The sequence below is a fragment of the Mustela nivalis genome (genome assembly GCF_964662115.1).
Source record: "Mustela nivalis genome assembly, chromosome: 1".
Lineage (NCBI taxonomy): Eukaryota > Metazoa > Chordata > Mammalia > Carnivora > Mustelidae > Mustela > Mustela nivalis.
Genome location: NC_139020.1, coordinates 17,277,016 through 17,292,841, shown reverse-complemented (window position 1 = coordinate 17,292,841; position 15,826 = coordinate 17,277,016). Strand labels below are relative to the sequence as shown.

The following is a 15,826-nucleotide window of genomic DNA, read 5'->3' as shown; positions in this document are numbered from 1 at the left end:
AGATCAAGAGTTTACATGCTCCTCCAACTGAGTCAGCCAGGCACCCCTATTTCTTGTCCTTTTGATACTGGCAATTCTGACAGGTGTAAGGTTATATCTCAGAGTGGCTGGTTAGTGGCTGATTAGTGATGTTGAGCATGTTTACATGTGTCTGTTGGTCATCTGTAATATAGTGGAAGTATTTCTTTTTTATTTTATTTTATTTTATTTATTTATTTGACAGACAGAGATCACAAGTAAGCAGAGAGGCAGGCAGAGAGAGGAAGGGAAGCAGGCTCCCTGCTGAGCAGAGAGCCCGATGTGGGGTTCGATCCCAGGACCCTGAGATCATGATCTGAGTCAAAGGCAGAGGCTTTAACCCACTGAACCACCCAGGTGCCCAGTGGAAGTATTTCTTATACCTCTTTATTATTAAATTAAACCCAAAAGGGCATTTTTCTTGACAAAAGAAAGAAATCTAACTTATTTTTAATGCTGTTAATTAAAATTTAATTAAATTAATTTAACTTTAGTTGATGATTTCTGGATTATAAAGCACAATTTGGTTAAGTATGTATGCAAAGAGAATTTTCTGTCTTCAGGAAGCTACTACACAATCTTTCATGAATTCTAAAAAATTTCAGAAATAATTATCTTCTTATGGTATTTAAAAACTATAAACTTAGTACTAAACAAAAGCATAGGTTTTTTTGTTATATACAGTGATCAATATGCAAAAATCCAAGGTTGTTAAAGCAAATTATCTTTTTAATTATCCATTATAATCATATATTATGGTAAATACTTTTGTACTCAGTTTAGTACAGGAGTAAACGAACTAAGACCATGGGCCACATAGGGCAGACACCCTCCCTCCCCCCCTTCCTGGCCCCAGGTTGTTTTAGCAAATAAAGTTTTTTTTTGGAATAAAGCTCAACCCATTTGTTTCCATGTTGTCTGACTGGTTTGGTGCTGTGTCAAAGTTGAATAGTTATGAGACCACATGGCTTTAAAGTCTAAAATATTTACTCTCTCGTCTGTTGTAGAAAAAGTGTACTGATCTCTGATTTGATTCACTTGCTAATAAATTAATGTTCCCTTTCCCTAAATGACTTTTTCTAAAAAATTAGTAGCATTACTAATGATATTATGACAGAGCAAGTGGCGGCATAGACAGGGCAATTTGTACTGAAAATCTAACAGTCTATGGTATTTGGAAGATCTTTTAATTCTATTAATTAGAAACTCACAAGAATTGCAAGTCTTAAATATTCTTTTTGATTACCCCCACTGATACTTATTGTAGTACATTTCTGATGCTACTTCAATAAAAAAATTACTCATGCTTTGTGATTTAGTAAAAAATAAATATTTGGTCTTATTCCCACGTTCCTGGCACACAGTTGTTAAAACCCTCAGAATCTCTGGAGTGATAAAAGTGTCTTTTGTATGCTAACGAGATAACTGGTGTCTGAAGGCCACTTAGACAGGTTTAAGAAGGGGTCTGGTCCCTGGAAAGACCTAAGCATATTAATGGGTTGGAATTTTCAGTCCCATTTATAACCTCTGGGAAAGGGGGCTGGGGCTGGAGATTAATCACCAGTAACTAGTGATTCAAACATACACACACACAAGGAAACCTCCATTAAAAACCACTGCATGATGAGTTTCAGAGATCTTCTGGGTTGGTGAACACACCGACAGTGCTTTGATGCGGGGAGCTCCTGAAAAGGGCTTAGAAGTTCTGGAAGCTCCAGGCCCCTCCCCCTAAACCTTGCTCTATGCATTTCTTTCATTTTGTTCTTTCTGAATTGCATCCTTTATAATTCACTGGTAATAGTAAATAAAGTGCTTTCCTGAGTCCTGTGACCTCTGTCATTGATTGAAACCTGAAGGAAGGGGTTGTGGGAGTCCCTGATTTTGCAACCAAGTTAGATGGAAGTGTGGGTAATTCAGGGACCTGAAACTTGTGACTGGCATCTAAAACGTGGGCAGTCTTGTGAGACTAAGTCCTTAAACCTGTGGAGTCTGACGCTGACTCCAGGGACTTAGTGTCAGGATTGAATTGAATTGTAAGGGACTCCTTTAGAAAGAGAATTGGTTCCTGTCAGGAGGGAAAACACGCCATATGCTTCCTTCTCTGTTCTCCCAAAATCTTTGTGAGTGTCTGTTAGTGTCTTTTGTTAGCTCCATAGGTAGATACTGATCACTCGCTGATAATGAAAAAATTTTGAATGAAATTATAGACTGAAAATTTGTACCAGAATGAGACTCTGTAATTAAGATAATAAATGTATTTGTAGTGGCTCTAATGATACTGTGAATCTGTGATTTATAACAAGGCTCTAAGATAATATACTTCATTCCGTGAATAGCTTTTCATAAGAAAAAAGAGATTCTGATAATGTTGCAATTGGTACAGTAATATTTGCAACACAGTTTTAGGCTCAGCATTGCTATACAGCAACTTAATACAGCTACCTTGACCGGGTTTTCCATTTAAATAATGTTTCAGGTAAATAAGAGATATGACAAGGATACTACTGTATCATTTCCCTTCTTCACTGACACGACCAACTTACAAATGTATTTTATAGAACAGCATAATACAAAGGACTTATAAATAATCTATGCAATAATTTAATTAACACCAGTCCTAATAAAATAGGAAAATAAAAAAGGACCACAGAGATATTTGACGCCTATATAAGATGCAAGCAGAATTACAAAGTATTTCCATTAGGAGAAACTTTTCATATGGACAAAAGAGTTTTTAAGAAGTACATAAAAAATAAGTGAGAGGTAAAATTTTTGGAGTTTTCTAGAAAAAAAAGACCACAATTTTCAAAGAATAAACTTAAAATGGGTTCATCTATTATAATGAAAATATGTATGAAGCTGAAGCATTTTTATGTTTTTATTAAAGAAGGAACACTAAATAATCCTATTTATTTATGATAATCCATATGTGATGAATTAAAGCAATGAAAAAATATTCCAACTATAGTACTGAAAGTAAAATGCATATATGAGCAGAATAAAACTTGGCAAATTTTTTTCTTCAATCCATTCTATTTGCACAGTAATTGTTCTTTTAGCCAATGCATTAAAATATTGTAGTACAATATTTTCATGTTCAGAAGTCTTTAAAACCAGTATTTTATTTTAAACCTACTGGCAATTGGTAAGGTATATAATTTAGTAACACTCTGAATTGCTTAATTTAAAAATGATGCATTTTCCTCTCTGTTGCTTTAATAAATTATTACAGAATGGTAAGAATAGAAAAACAAACTCAATGGAGTATGGTTCTTAATATGAGTATTTACTTCTATACTTTCCATTAATAACAACAGGATCTCAGAACTAACTGTGTCTAGGTCTGTATCTCTCTTCAGCTAGCTACTTTATATCTATACATAAATCAAATAAGCCTACTATAATTTCAAGTGGTTAAATTATAACCAAATATTGTTATAATCCCTAAAATGCTTATTTTAGAAGGATAGAAATATCAATCCATAAGTTTCTCCCAATAAATCTATATGACTTGCAAAAAATAAAATAATCCTGCAAAATTCAAATATGTCCAAGGTAGTCATTTTTCCTTTTTTCATGCTAGCCCACTTTACTAACTTCATTCAACAGATCCTTGGCAGGGGAGGGCTTTACAAGGAATTTCTCTGTTATCCTCACAATAATAAAATTAAAAGTTAATGTTTCTCTAGTAATATGTGATACCAAAATGAGCCCATTGTTTCTTTAAATGAATAAATATACCTAATTTACTGACTCAATTCCTGTGGTAGATAGATGTCTACCTCAGTATCTGTTTCCTATGTTTCCCTTGATAAAATAACTCTTTTTTAAAAAAGATTTATTTTTTGAGAGTGAGAGCAAGTACAAGCTGCAGGGGGTGGGCAGAGGGAGAGGGAGAGGGAGAGAGAATCTTAGGCTGACTGCACTGAGCAGGGAGCCCATCGTGGGGCTGGATTCCTGACCCTGAGATCATGACCTGAGCTAAAACCAAGAATCAGATGCTCAACTGACTGCAGCACCCAGGCTCCCCTCTCTTAATAAAAGAATTCCTGATGGTTAACTTGGTACATGCCTACCTGAAATAAAGACTATTATCTTCCAGGTACTCTTAAAGCTAGTCTTTTTTTTTTTTTTTTTTTTTTTTATGTGATAAAATGCTGGAAGGTAAGTTGTAAGTAAAATATTTTGTGACTTCTCTCAGGAATCCTCCTTAAAAGATGGCTTGAATGAGCTTTTTGTCTCTCCATTCCACCTTCCATCCATCCTAGTTTCTGAAATGAAGACAGCCCTCCTAGGGAGGGAAGAGCAGGTGTGAGTTTAATGGACATGCTGTGTGATCCTTGAATTGCCTATCTCTGGATTTCCTTTACATTAGAGAGAAACAAGCTTCTAAAACATTTCATTAAAACCTTTGTTATTTCAGTTTCTCTCTCTCTCTCTCTCTCTCTCTCTCTCTTTCTATCTCACTGTGTGTGTGTGTGTGATATAATGCTTGACCTAAGCTTACCTGATATAGCTCCTTTGCCAAGATTAGCATACAGTGTAAACAAAAAGAAATCTTTAATATGGAATAGCAGTTTTAAGGAGCATATAGGTATTCTGAGATCCCTGTGAAAAGCCCCCCTCCCCAAAAATAACAGAACTAAGGAAGCACAAGACTGCATCCAACTTTGATTAAATTGGGATCATTCATCTTACATCTTATGTAGGACTAAATTTGTATGAGGCAGTGAGAGACCTTCAAGAAATCTCTACATCGCCTAGATGTCAAAGAGGATGCAAAATGAGAATAACAAATGGTCTTGGATGTGTTGTGACAGGTAGGTGATCTTCACACTAACATTTTGTCACGGGAGTTCAATGTTAGATGATTTGATTGATGAAGAAAGCAAGAATAATTCAAACCAGAAGGTACCCTTTGAGAAGTGGTTGGGTCCCAGTTATCTCCACTGACCAAATTTTCTGAACAAGTACCCAATTCCTATAGTAGATTTATAGTGAGTTCAATGAAGATCAAATTCATATAATAAAATAATAGTAATATTGATAATAATTTAAAATGAGTATATTTTATATTTTTTAGGAAAACAGCAATCTAATAGAAGATTTACTGAACTATATTACTTGATATGTTCTGGATACTGCATGGATTCCAAGAGTCATTATCTGATTAGCTGCCAACAGAGCCTTGGGACAGCACAGCATAATGTACCGTGGGTCAAAGTCTAAATGCAGTAACTCATAGTTACAAAAGTTTCCAGACCTTTTTTTTTCATGCAAATACATGAACATGTTTCATTTCATTTTATATTTATTAGACACCAATATTTAGAAAAGTAGTATTGACCCACACATAGATCAATTTATTTTCCAGTCATGCCCTTGAAGTGTTTGATTTAGTTCTGTCATTATCGTCTGCAATTTTAAATGGTTGTCGCTAGGGAGCAACATCCTCATTTTACTCACGAAATAGGTAATGAGCCTCTACCATGTGCTAACCACTATTCTGGGTGATGAGATAAAAGCTGAATGGTACATGGGACCTGCCTTCAAGATTTTAGAGCCAATGTCTAAGTATATAAGACTAAGACAAGAAAATAATTATAGAATTTGATTGTACTCAGCAAAAGAGAGCTTTTTTTTTTTTTAGACAATATGTCATACACTAAAGAGAACAGTAATAGTTTCTTTTTTTTTTTAAGATTTTATTTATTATTTCACAGAGAGAGAGAGAGAGAGAGAGAGAGAGATCACAAGTAGGCAGAGAGGCAGGTAGACAGAGAGGGAGAAGCAGACTCCCTGCTGAACAGAGAGCCTGATGCAGGGCTCGATCCCAGAACCCTGAGATCATGACCTGAGCCGAAGGCAAAGGCTTAACCCACTAAGCCACCCAGGTGCCCCTAAGTAATGATTTCTTAATACCTCTTAGCTGCATATAAAAGGTTTTTGATCTGCAGGGTACTGTTGTGAAATAGAAACGGACCCACTTGTTTTGCAGGTGAGAAAACCAGATTTGTGAGAGGTGAAAATAAAGGTCTTTTAGCCAATTTCATGGTAAAAAATAGAGCTCAGGGGTCCTAATTCCCACCACAGAGCTGGCTATATTCCAGCAGACTGCCCTCTCTCATTCTCTCATCCATTCAACAACTGTTTATGAAGTCTCTTCACTCTGTTAAGCACTAGGCATAGAAAGACGAACAAAGTCTCAACAGAAAGCGGAGAGGAAGGGGAAAGAGAGGATTGCTGGAATATGCCGGAAATTGAAGCTCTGAAGACTGAATGAATAGGGGAGTAAGCCAGAGGCCAAAGTGCAGAATGTCTTCCCTGTGGGCAATGGCTGCTTGCTGCACAATATGCCGTTCATAAAAATGTGCTGAAATCAAGACTATAGCAGATATGCAATCATAAGCTACATTTAAATAGATACTGCCACTGCACACAGGTTCTATTGCCTTTTGCTTTTCAAATCTAAAAAAATTTCCAACTGCTTCTAGGTATAACACTCATTTATATTGCTTTGGCACAGTTCACCCTTTTGAAGTAACCTTTGCTGAAACTTCATACTGAGCTAATTACCTTAACTTGCTTATGATAATTACTTTAGGCAGGACTATCTTTTTCTTTCTGTACCTTTTTTTAGTTGTATTTTGAGTAGGAAAAAAATCACAAGTCAGTTTTTTAACAGTGACTGTAAGGGTTTCTACTGAAAATCTATTTGCTGAGATTTGTATAAGATGTAAGAGATTGAATCTGATTACAAAGATTCAGAGTCCTTAGAGTAATCTGTTTTCCTTTCCATTGACTCCAGCTTGGAGAGTTTCAAATAAATATGGAAGCTCACATAGTTATTGACCTGGCAGATTAACAGCTACCCTCCAAGCCTAGACGTTTAACGTTTAATGCTCCCATAGGGCTTGGGTGTGTGTTGATGGTTGTAAACCCTTCCAGATTAAATGCTGAAGCAGGTAACAGACCTTGATAATGTAATGGGTCCTTGGCAGTGAGCCCACGTGCTGCCCAACCTCGTGTTTCTTCATGTGATTCTACCAACTGCTAAACTCTACATTGCCAGCTGGCCTTCCCACCCAAACAACTGTGATCCTCTTCCTGGACCTTAGAAAGACGCCATCCTCACCTGAGGCAAGCCTTCGATTGGTCACTGTCTGCTGGGGCCATCTCTGGTTTTAGGCCTGCCAATGATTTTCCAATGATTCGCTCTGTTCTGATATTTATTACCTGCAACAGCTCTCAGGAGCCTGGAACTGCCCAGACCCAAGAGCTGCTGTTAGATCACAGCTCTCGGCAGTCCTTGCTCACAACGTCACCTGTGCTAGCCTGATGTGGTTGATCAGAAGTGAGAACTTTGGATTCCTCATAGGATCTAACCTCATACCTATTTCAATGATTCTTAAAGCCTTTCACAAGCAATACATCCTTATCATTTCATTAATAGTACTCTTCCCCACTGTAGGTGGGCACCTCTATATAACATCAACAGTTTCTGAGGATTTTTATGCCTTGCAATTACCCATGAGAGAAAAACTGATTTCAACCATGTCTCATTCCAGTATATACAATTCCAGTGAAGGAAAGTGATTGGCTGAGCTGCAGCTGGGGACCCACGTGGAGGGGCGCCACAGCCAGGAATTCCTCAACTGACCCACCTTAGGTCACATGTTTGCTTCCAGACCTTCGATATGTAACCAATGGAGAAAGACATGGGGGGAAATGGTCAGGTAAATTCAGGAGCAGAGGCATGGGGTTTGGCATATGATGACACAGATATTCACATACACTTTTTGTATTCACATAACTTTGTGTAGCTGACATTATTAGGATTCCAGGTCCAAGTCTGGATTTATGGATATGAGCTACAATTATAAAGAAAGAGACAAATGCTCCCAAATCTCAGTTTTGTCTGTCTTCCACCTAAATATATAATTGGTGCCACAAAGAGGTAAACTTCAGGCAGGTTTGCAGGGATAGAACTATGAAAATTTCTAGTGGCCTTCTATCCTAGCAGACCTTATTTCAAAAAAAAAAAAAAAATCACTTAACTCAAGGTTGGAGAGAATCATAAACTATGCAATATCAAACTCCTTTTCAATATTTCTTCTAGCTTAGATATGATGTTGGAGATTCAAGAAAGACAAAAACCGAGGAAGACGCAGATGCATGTAATTATAATGCATGACATTAAATGCAAATGGGGAAGCACAGACCAGGTTCTACAAGAGCAGAGGACAGTGTCTAATCCAAATGCGACAGCATGTGTGCTGTGTTGTGTGAGTAGAGATTGGGTGTATAACAGAGTGTGAATAAGAAGGGTGTAAATATATAAGTGTGTTTGGAGGTGGATTCCTGAAGGAGGTAAACCTCTTCTGAATTTTAAAAGAAGATCAATATTGGGCACCTTGGTGGCACAGCAGCTGGGCATCTGACTCTTGGTTTCAGCTCAGGTTGTGCTCTCAGTGTTGTGAGATCAAGCCCTACAACAGGCTCTGTGCTAAGCTGGGAATCTGCTTAGCTCGGACTCTCTCTCTCTCTCTGCTTCTCCTCCCCCCTCAGATAAATAAAGAAATCTCTTAAAAAATAAATAAATAAAGGGGGGTGCCTGGGTGGCTCAGTGGGTTAAAACCTCTGCCTTCGGTTCAGGTCATGATCTCAGGGTCCTGGGATCGAGCCCCGTATTGGGCTCTCTGCTCAGCGGGGAGCCTGCTTCCTCCTCTCTCTTTGCCTTCCTCTCTGCCTACATGTGATCTCTCTCTGTCACACAAATAAATAAAATCTAAAAGAAAAAAAAAAAAGGAAGATTAGGACTTAAAGGGAATTGAGAGGATTAGGGCAGAAGCTTATTTAAGATCAAAAGAACAAGACATAAAGACTACAGGAATGTAATATATCATGATGTATTTAAGGGACCATGAATAATCAAGGGCTGCTGGAATAGTAAAGAGGCGAAGCTGGTGAGTGTGCCAGGGTTTAGGGGGCAGATCGGCAAGATTTTCAATGACACTCTCAAGAACTTGGCCTTTTTCTTGGGATTAATGGAAAACAAGAGAAAAGCTGTAAGCACAAGTCAGTCTAAGAGTAATGTGGGGTGGGGTTGTTGGGTACCAGGCTGTGACCAGGCAGTCCTATTATGAGATCATTGTAATTATCCGGGCAAAAGATGGTGAGAGACTGAACCTGACCATGGTAGTGGGGTAAGGAAGAAGGTTGAGAGGAAGGAGTTCAAGAACAACAAAGAAGGTAGAATTAGTACCTTAAAGTCATCAAGTTCAAACTCCAAAAGGATTATCATAATTCTGGGTCCCTCCTCAACCAGTCACCCAAAGCTCTTGGATACTCCCAGAACTTCTAAGTCATTGAATCAGCTTATTCCACAGTGGAACAATATCCTGTAAGTGTGTGACACTTCAGTGGGATTTAGTTCACCAGAACTTCTCTCTCCCAAAGAAGAGATCCATCATAGGGAAGAAAGGAAGTGTCCAGCCCAGAAGATGCCATATAGAGGACAGGGGGATAAACTGTGCTTAACCTTGTTGACTATTGGTCTGACTTTAACCAAGTGTGTTTTCCAAAGATGAATATGTTTATAAAGGCATATCTACTCTTTAATATTGTATTACATACATTTTTAGCAGAATGAACATGCGTGGATAGGAGGTTTGTTTTATTTATATAATCGATGAACTCTTAACTGTCCTCTGACACAACTGTCCTGAAACCTCTAAAATGTATAGTAAAAATAATAATCTTTGAGTTATTTTTAGTTTGCTTCATGAGGTCTGATCTGATTCACGTCTCTGTGCAGTTAGAATCTAATTGGATCAGATGAGGCCAGAGGTCCTCTCCAGCTCCCTACTACCACAGCCAATTAGCAGAAATTCCACTTAAATAATACAGCTGCTGCAGGTCCAGCAAAGGAATGCAAACCAGAGGTGGAAATCTCAGCCTAATGAACATTGGGAAAAGATTAGAAGAGTTAAATTTCAGTGTGATAATTAATTACAGTCCAACAAGAAGAGAATTTTATGAGTACTGGCTAATTGCAATTTAAGCTGTATTTATTCAAACAAATCTTTCCTCCAACATCACTTCCAGTTCTGAGGTGGAAAGAGAATAATTTTTTTTACAGTATTTCTTATCTCACTTACTGCCAATATAAGCTTCAATCTCAAGTCTGGAGAGATAATAAATCATCAAGGTACTATTACATACGTTACATAAGTAAATTTTTTAAAAGTTTTTATTTCTTTATTTGACACACAGAGATCACAAGTAGGGATAGAGGCAGGCAAAGAGGGGGAAGTAGGCTCCCTGCTGAACAGAGAGCCTGATGTGGGGCTCGATCCCAGGACCCTGAGATCACAACCTGAGCTAAAGGCAGAAGAGGCTTAACCTACTGAGCCATCCAGGTGTCCCATACATAAGTAATTATAACTGCATGTACTCATTAATATTATCTAGTCTGCTTTTAATTATTTCTATTTGAATAGATATAGTATTGTCTTAAGCATCTTGACTAAAATGCCTATGCCACGATGCAATAGTTAGTATAGATGATATCTTAAGTGATATTTTTTTATCACTTAAAAATATAAAAAAATATTAAAAAATATTAAAAAAATAAAAAATATAAAACATATAAAAAATAAACAGGATAAAAGATTCAAAAATCAGGTAGAGTCTATTTGTAGGAGTAGCTGTTATAATGTGCTTGAATGTTTCACTGCATTCTTTGAAATTCCAGTAGGTCAGGGGTCTACTCACTCTTACAGCAATGCAACCTGCAGGGAGGGAATGATACTGGGCTTGAACCATCAGAATGTCTTCACCCTGGTTTTGTCTCTTGCATGTCTCAGGTAACCTTCATCCTGTCCCATCTATTAGGACAGACTGAAGGGAGAAGGAATGGCCTGAGAAATAACAATTCTACTGAGAAAGAAGGAAATTAGCCAATATAAACTATGTAGCGTGGCAGAATAAGGCAAAATGTACTTAGTCAAGTAGCTTATATTGCCTCTGTGGACAGGAAGAATAGCAAATTACAGTGTAAGTGATTACTATGGACTAAAGATTCCTCTGACAAATTAATGCTGATTGTGCAGAAGGAAGCCGATTTAATAGGGAGCAACACAGTCATAGGGAATTAAGGGAGTAATAATCTTTAGTTCTGCAGATCCACTTAAGGCAGGCATCTGTGGACAGCAGGGTTGCTGTAGAAACAGTAATAACCATGTGCTCCTCTGCATTTCTCAGCTTTTCCTGCATCTTGGAGGGGAAGGGCTGTGGGAAGCAATGTGTCACTTCCTCTCATGACTGGTTAAGAATTGGTGTTTCTTCCCCCGCTTCTACTACCCCAACCTGTCTGTGTGACTGGAAGCAAAGGATTCTGGGATGGTGAGCTCACAACATGGAAGGAGCCTGAATCACGAGTCATGCTTGAGAGAGGCTCATAGGTGAGCTGCTGATGTGATTAAGAAAGAGAATGGTGAGGGTGCCTGGGTGGCTCAGTTGGTTAAACAACTGCCTTCAGCTCATGTCATGATCCCGGAGTCCTGGGATCGAGTCCTGCATCTGGCTCCCAGCTCCATGGGGAGTCTGCTTCTACTTCTGACCTTCTCCCCTCTCATGCTCTCTCTCACTGTCTCTCTGGCAAATAAAAAAAAAAAAAAAAGAAAAAAAAGAAATAGAATGGTGTTGGGCCAAGCCACTGAGATTTCACGTTTTATCAATTTCTGCATAGCCTAACTATCCTGATTAATGCATTGGCATGCTTCAGAGCACAGGCTGTGAATTCAGAACACCAGTGTTTAAATCCAGTTTTCGTTATTAACGAGCTCTGTGACTTGACCTCTCTGAGATTGAGTTTTGGGAGCAAGAATCTTGTTCTTAGAACGACACACTGTAAGAAGTTTCAACTCAGGAAACAAAATGAAGTCTGCTGGTGGACTCTGGGAATATTACATGCCAAGAGAGATGAAACTTCCAAGGACCCAGGTGTGCTTATCTGGATCCCAGAATTACACAGCTGAATAGGTCCCACAGGACACCTGATTTGGTATAGACTATGAAAGCCAAACTCATTTTGTCTTGGAATAAAGGCTGTAGTCCTCAACTCTGGATTCACATTAGATTTAAATCAAATCACAAAAATACTGAGGCCTGAGCCCTAACCCAAATCAATTAAATCAGAATCTCTGGGAATGAGATCCAGATAGTGTTATATTTTCAAAGTTACCATAGTGGTGTTAATATGAGTCCAAGTGGAGAATCAACGACTTAGAGTAACAAAGAGGGTCTAAAGCTGCTTAAGGGCTTTCTGTCTCCATTGGGATTGGTGCAGAAGGTAAAGGACAGAGCCCAGGGGGAAAAAGTCAGGTGGACTCAGTTATGTGGAACGGGGAGGAAAGGTGATTTTAGCAACAGTTTCCTAACAAAAAGGAGATAGCAGTTGAAGTCAAAACATTTCTACTTACAGAGATTACACGGAATGGATATTGTTATGAATACTATTTTATTATTTTCTTTCCAGGCCTCATTCTATTTCATATTCTCAAATCGACCAATGCACTTCAAGTGTGAGAAGAAATCACAAAATTGATATTTAACATAGAGAAGTATTTCTGAGGGGGGTTGGGAGAAGGGGGGTGGGGTTATGGACATTGGGGAGGGTATGTGCTATGGTGAGTGCTGTGAAGTGTGTAAACCTGGCGATTCACAGACCTGTACCCCTGGGGATAAAAATATATGTTTATAAAAAATAAAAAATTAAAAAAATACACAAATTAAAAAAAAAAGAAGTATTTCTGATTGGTAATATACAAAGTTAGTTACAAAAGGCTACGGAAACATAGAAACTAGGGGCGCCTGAGTGGCTCAGATGGTTAAGTGTCTGCCTTTGCTCAGGTCATGGTCTCAGGGTTCTGGGATTCAGCCCCACATCAGGCTCCCTGCCCCCTCCCTTTCCTTCTACTGTTCTGTTTGTGCTCTTTTGCTCTCTCTGTCAAACAAACAAACAAAAAACAGAAACTAAACAATACTTGTAACCTTTTCTCCTCATGTATAACCATTAAAAGTTATGTTTGACCATGAAAAGAGGCAGATCAATGCTTCCCAAATGGGGAGAAAGTTTAGCCCAGCAACCTAAAAACTGCCAGGTCGATTCTGACCCACTGTTTATCCAATGCCCTATTCTATTTATGATCTAACCCACATTTAGCAAGGAAGATCAGTTTCCTACCAGATGTAAATGAATCTTAAAGAAGAGGTCTCTTAATTTCCTTTAGTCATTTATAACTGTTACTCAAATTTCTTCTGTTTTTGGACTAAGTTTCAGTGAGATCACAAACTTGAAAATATCTGCTGGTAATGACAGGTATTGATTGGACAGTAACATATTAATCACCTGCTTTTGATACCGTGCAAAGGTTACTAAAGAATACTCAGTTTAGGTACACTAACTAAGTTGCATTGTGCCAAACCTTTCTATTTTTTCCCTCTTTACCTGAAATTAATTCAACAGTCTTAATGATTTTGAGTGATCTTTAAAATATTCACATGTATGTTCATATTTAATTTAAAAGTGATCCCTTTCCCATCAGTGTACCCTCATGAGGAAATCTAAATTGTAAATATTTTTAGGGAATGAGAACAATAACTGATTCTATCTAAACAATTTGAGATTATGTCAATCAATTCACCATTTCATGATTTCAAAGATTGTTTCATCAATCTTCTATCACTCGAGTCATAGGACATTAAATAAACCCTTTAACAAGAATTTGGGTTTTATTCTATAAGACAGACAAGGTCATTTTTTAAAGCAAATAAGCTAGTGGGAGTGCTATGAGAAACATGCCAACAGAGAAAAATAGTCATAGAACCTTTCGGCTTCATTCCATAAATCTTGACCTCTTTTTTCCCTTCTGCTACTAGAGGAAAGTTTGCTTCTCATATCATTCCCTAAGGGAAGTTCTAGCACCACATGAGGCTAACAAATATAATTTGGTTTTTCACTATTTTAAGTTCAAGTTATTAAAATGCTTTGGACTCAGGGAAATGTGGCTCATGTCATATGACCAAGCTCATATCATATGACCCCTCCAAAATAATAATATGACAGTGGGAAACTAATAATTGCTTTTTGGGAGATGAGTCAATTTAAGATCAAGGTGCCTAAATATTATGTTTCTAAGTAGAAGAAACACACATTCTTTTCTACACTGGAAGACAAGCAAAACATGGGTCTTTCAGGAGACTCAGGTGTAAATATTGATTTTATGCTCTCCACTGAATTAGAAGTCTGAATTGAATCTCACACTGACTTCCCTTATTTCACTTGTGTCATATATTTTCAATGGCTTTGATATTTCCAGCAGCTAAATTTGTCATCAGCTTTATAAGGTTTCCATCTTTTACTCTGATAAGTTCTTGAACAAGAGTGAGGGACACATCTCGTCATATATTCATCACCTGTGGATGAAGTACATATTCAGGTGTGTGTCTAGGAGCTATGGACACAACGGTGACTTGGAAGGTGCCTGACTGGCTTCTCTACCAGGGAAGAGAGACAGATAAACAACAAGATAGTAAGAAATATTAAGGAAGTGGTAATTAAAATGATATTTCAAAGATGAGTTAGCCAAGGAAGAAAAGAAAGTACTGGGGCACCTGGGTGGCTCAGTGGGTTAAGCCGCTGCCTTTGGCTCAGGTCATGATCTCAGGGTCCTGGGATCGAGCCCCACATCAGGCTCTCTGCTCAGCAGGGAGCCTGCTTCCCTCTCTCTCTCTGCCTGCCTCTCCATCTACTTGTGATTTCTCTCTGTCAAATAAATAAATAAAATCTTTAAAAAAAAAAAAAGGAAAAGAAAGTACTCAGAAAGAAGAAACGACCGATGGGAAAGCAGGAGAGAGAAAGGGCATATTTGAAGAAAGAAAAGTTCAGTAGCGCAAGGACTGAATATGGTTTTGATGGCAGGAAAGATCTGACTAGTGCAGGTGAGTTTGTTAAATTAAACTTGGATGAGATCATGAAGGGGTTTGAAAGCTTGGATAAAGGGGAGGCTGGAAAGCAGAAGGGTTGGTGGCAGGAATAGTGTTTCAGGAAAACGTCCGAATATAACAAATCAATCACAAAAGGCCAAAATGGAGATCGGGAGTGGGAAATTACAAAAGAAAGGAAGGAAGTCACTGGAAAGTATAGTGTACGGAATGGTGGTCTCAAAAAGATATGTCCACGTCCCAGCTCCCAGAATCTGTGAGCATTATCTTATTGGGAAGGAGTCTTTATAGATGTAATTAAATTAAGGATTTCGAGATCAAGAGATCACCTTGGATTTTTCTGGATGAATTCTAAATCCAATGAGAGGTATCCTTACAGGAGACACATAGGGGAGATTTGGGAGACAGAAGAAGAGGCAGTAATGTGACCATGGAGACACAGGTTTGAGCATGAGCCCAAAGAATGTCAACAGCCACAAGAAACTGGAAGAGGTAAAGATTTCCTTTTTAACAGCCTTTAGAGGAAGCATGGCCCTGCTGGCACCTTGATTTTGGATTTCTGCTCCCAGAAATACGGAAATAAATTTCTGTTGTGTTAAGCAACAATTTATATAATTTGTTATAGCATCCACAAATAACTAATATAACAAGGCACGAGGTGGGAAAGAACACAGTGCCTCTGAGACACTGCAAAAGGTCAGGAGAGCAGGATCCAAGGGCATTCATGAGTGAGAGACCAGAAATGAGGTTGGACAGCCAAGCTAGGGGTTATATTAGTGAAAACTGCTGGGTCTGAATG

At 38.2% G+C, this 15,826-nt stretch overlaps 1 protein-coding gene and 1 long non-coding RNA gene across 3 annotated transcripts in view; one reads left to right on the top strand and one right to left on the bottom strand.

The window, feature by feature from the left end:
* CYYR1 (cysteine and tyrosine rich 1) overlaps nucleotides 1-15,826 on the bottom strand; it is a 66,539-nt gene that overhangs the window by 24,293 nt on the left and 26,420 nt on the right. The window lies entirely within an intron of this gene.
* Nucleotides 1-15,826, top strand: part of LOC309847053 — a 287,109-nt gene that overhangs the window by 270,736 nt on the left and 547 nt on the right. Inside the window, exon 3 of the long non-coding RNA XR_014302281.1 lies at nucleotides 15,407-15,519. This is a non-coding gene — a long non-coding RNA (uncharacterized lncRNA). The remainder of the gene's footprint in view (nucleotides 1-15,406; nucleotides 15,520-15,826) is intronic.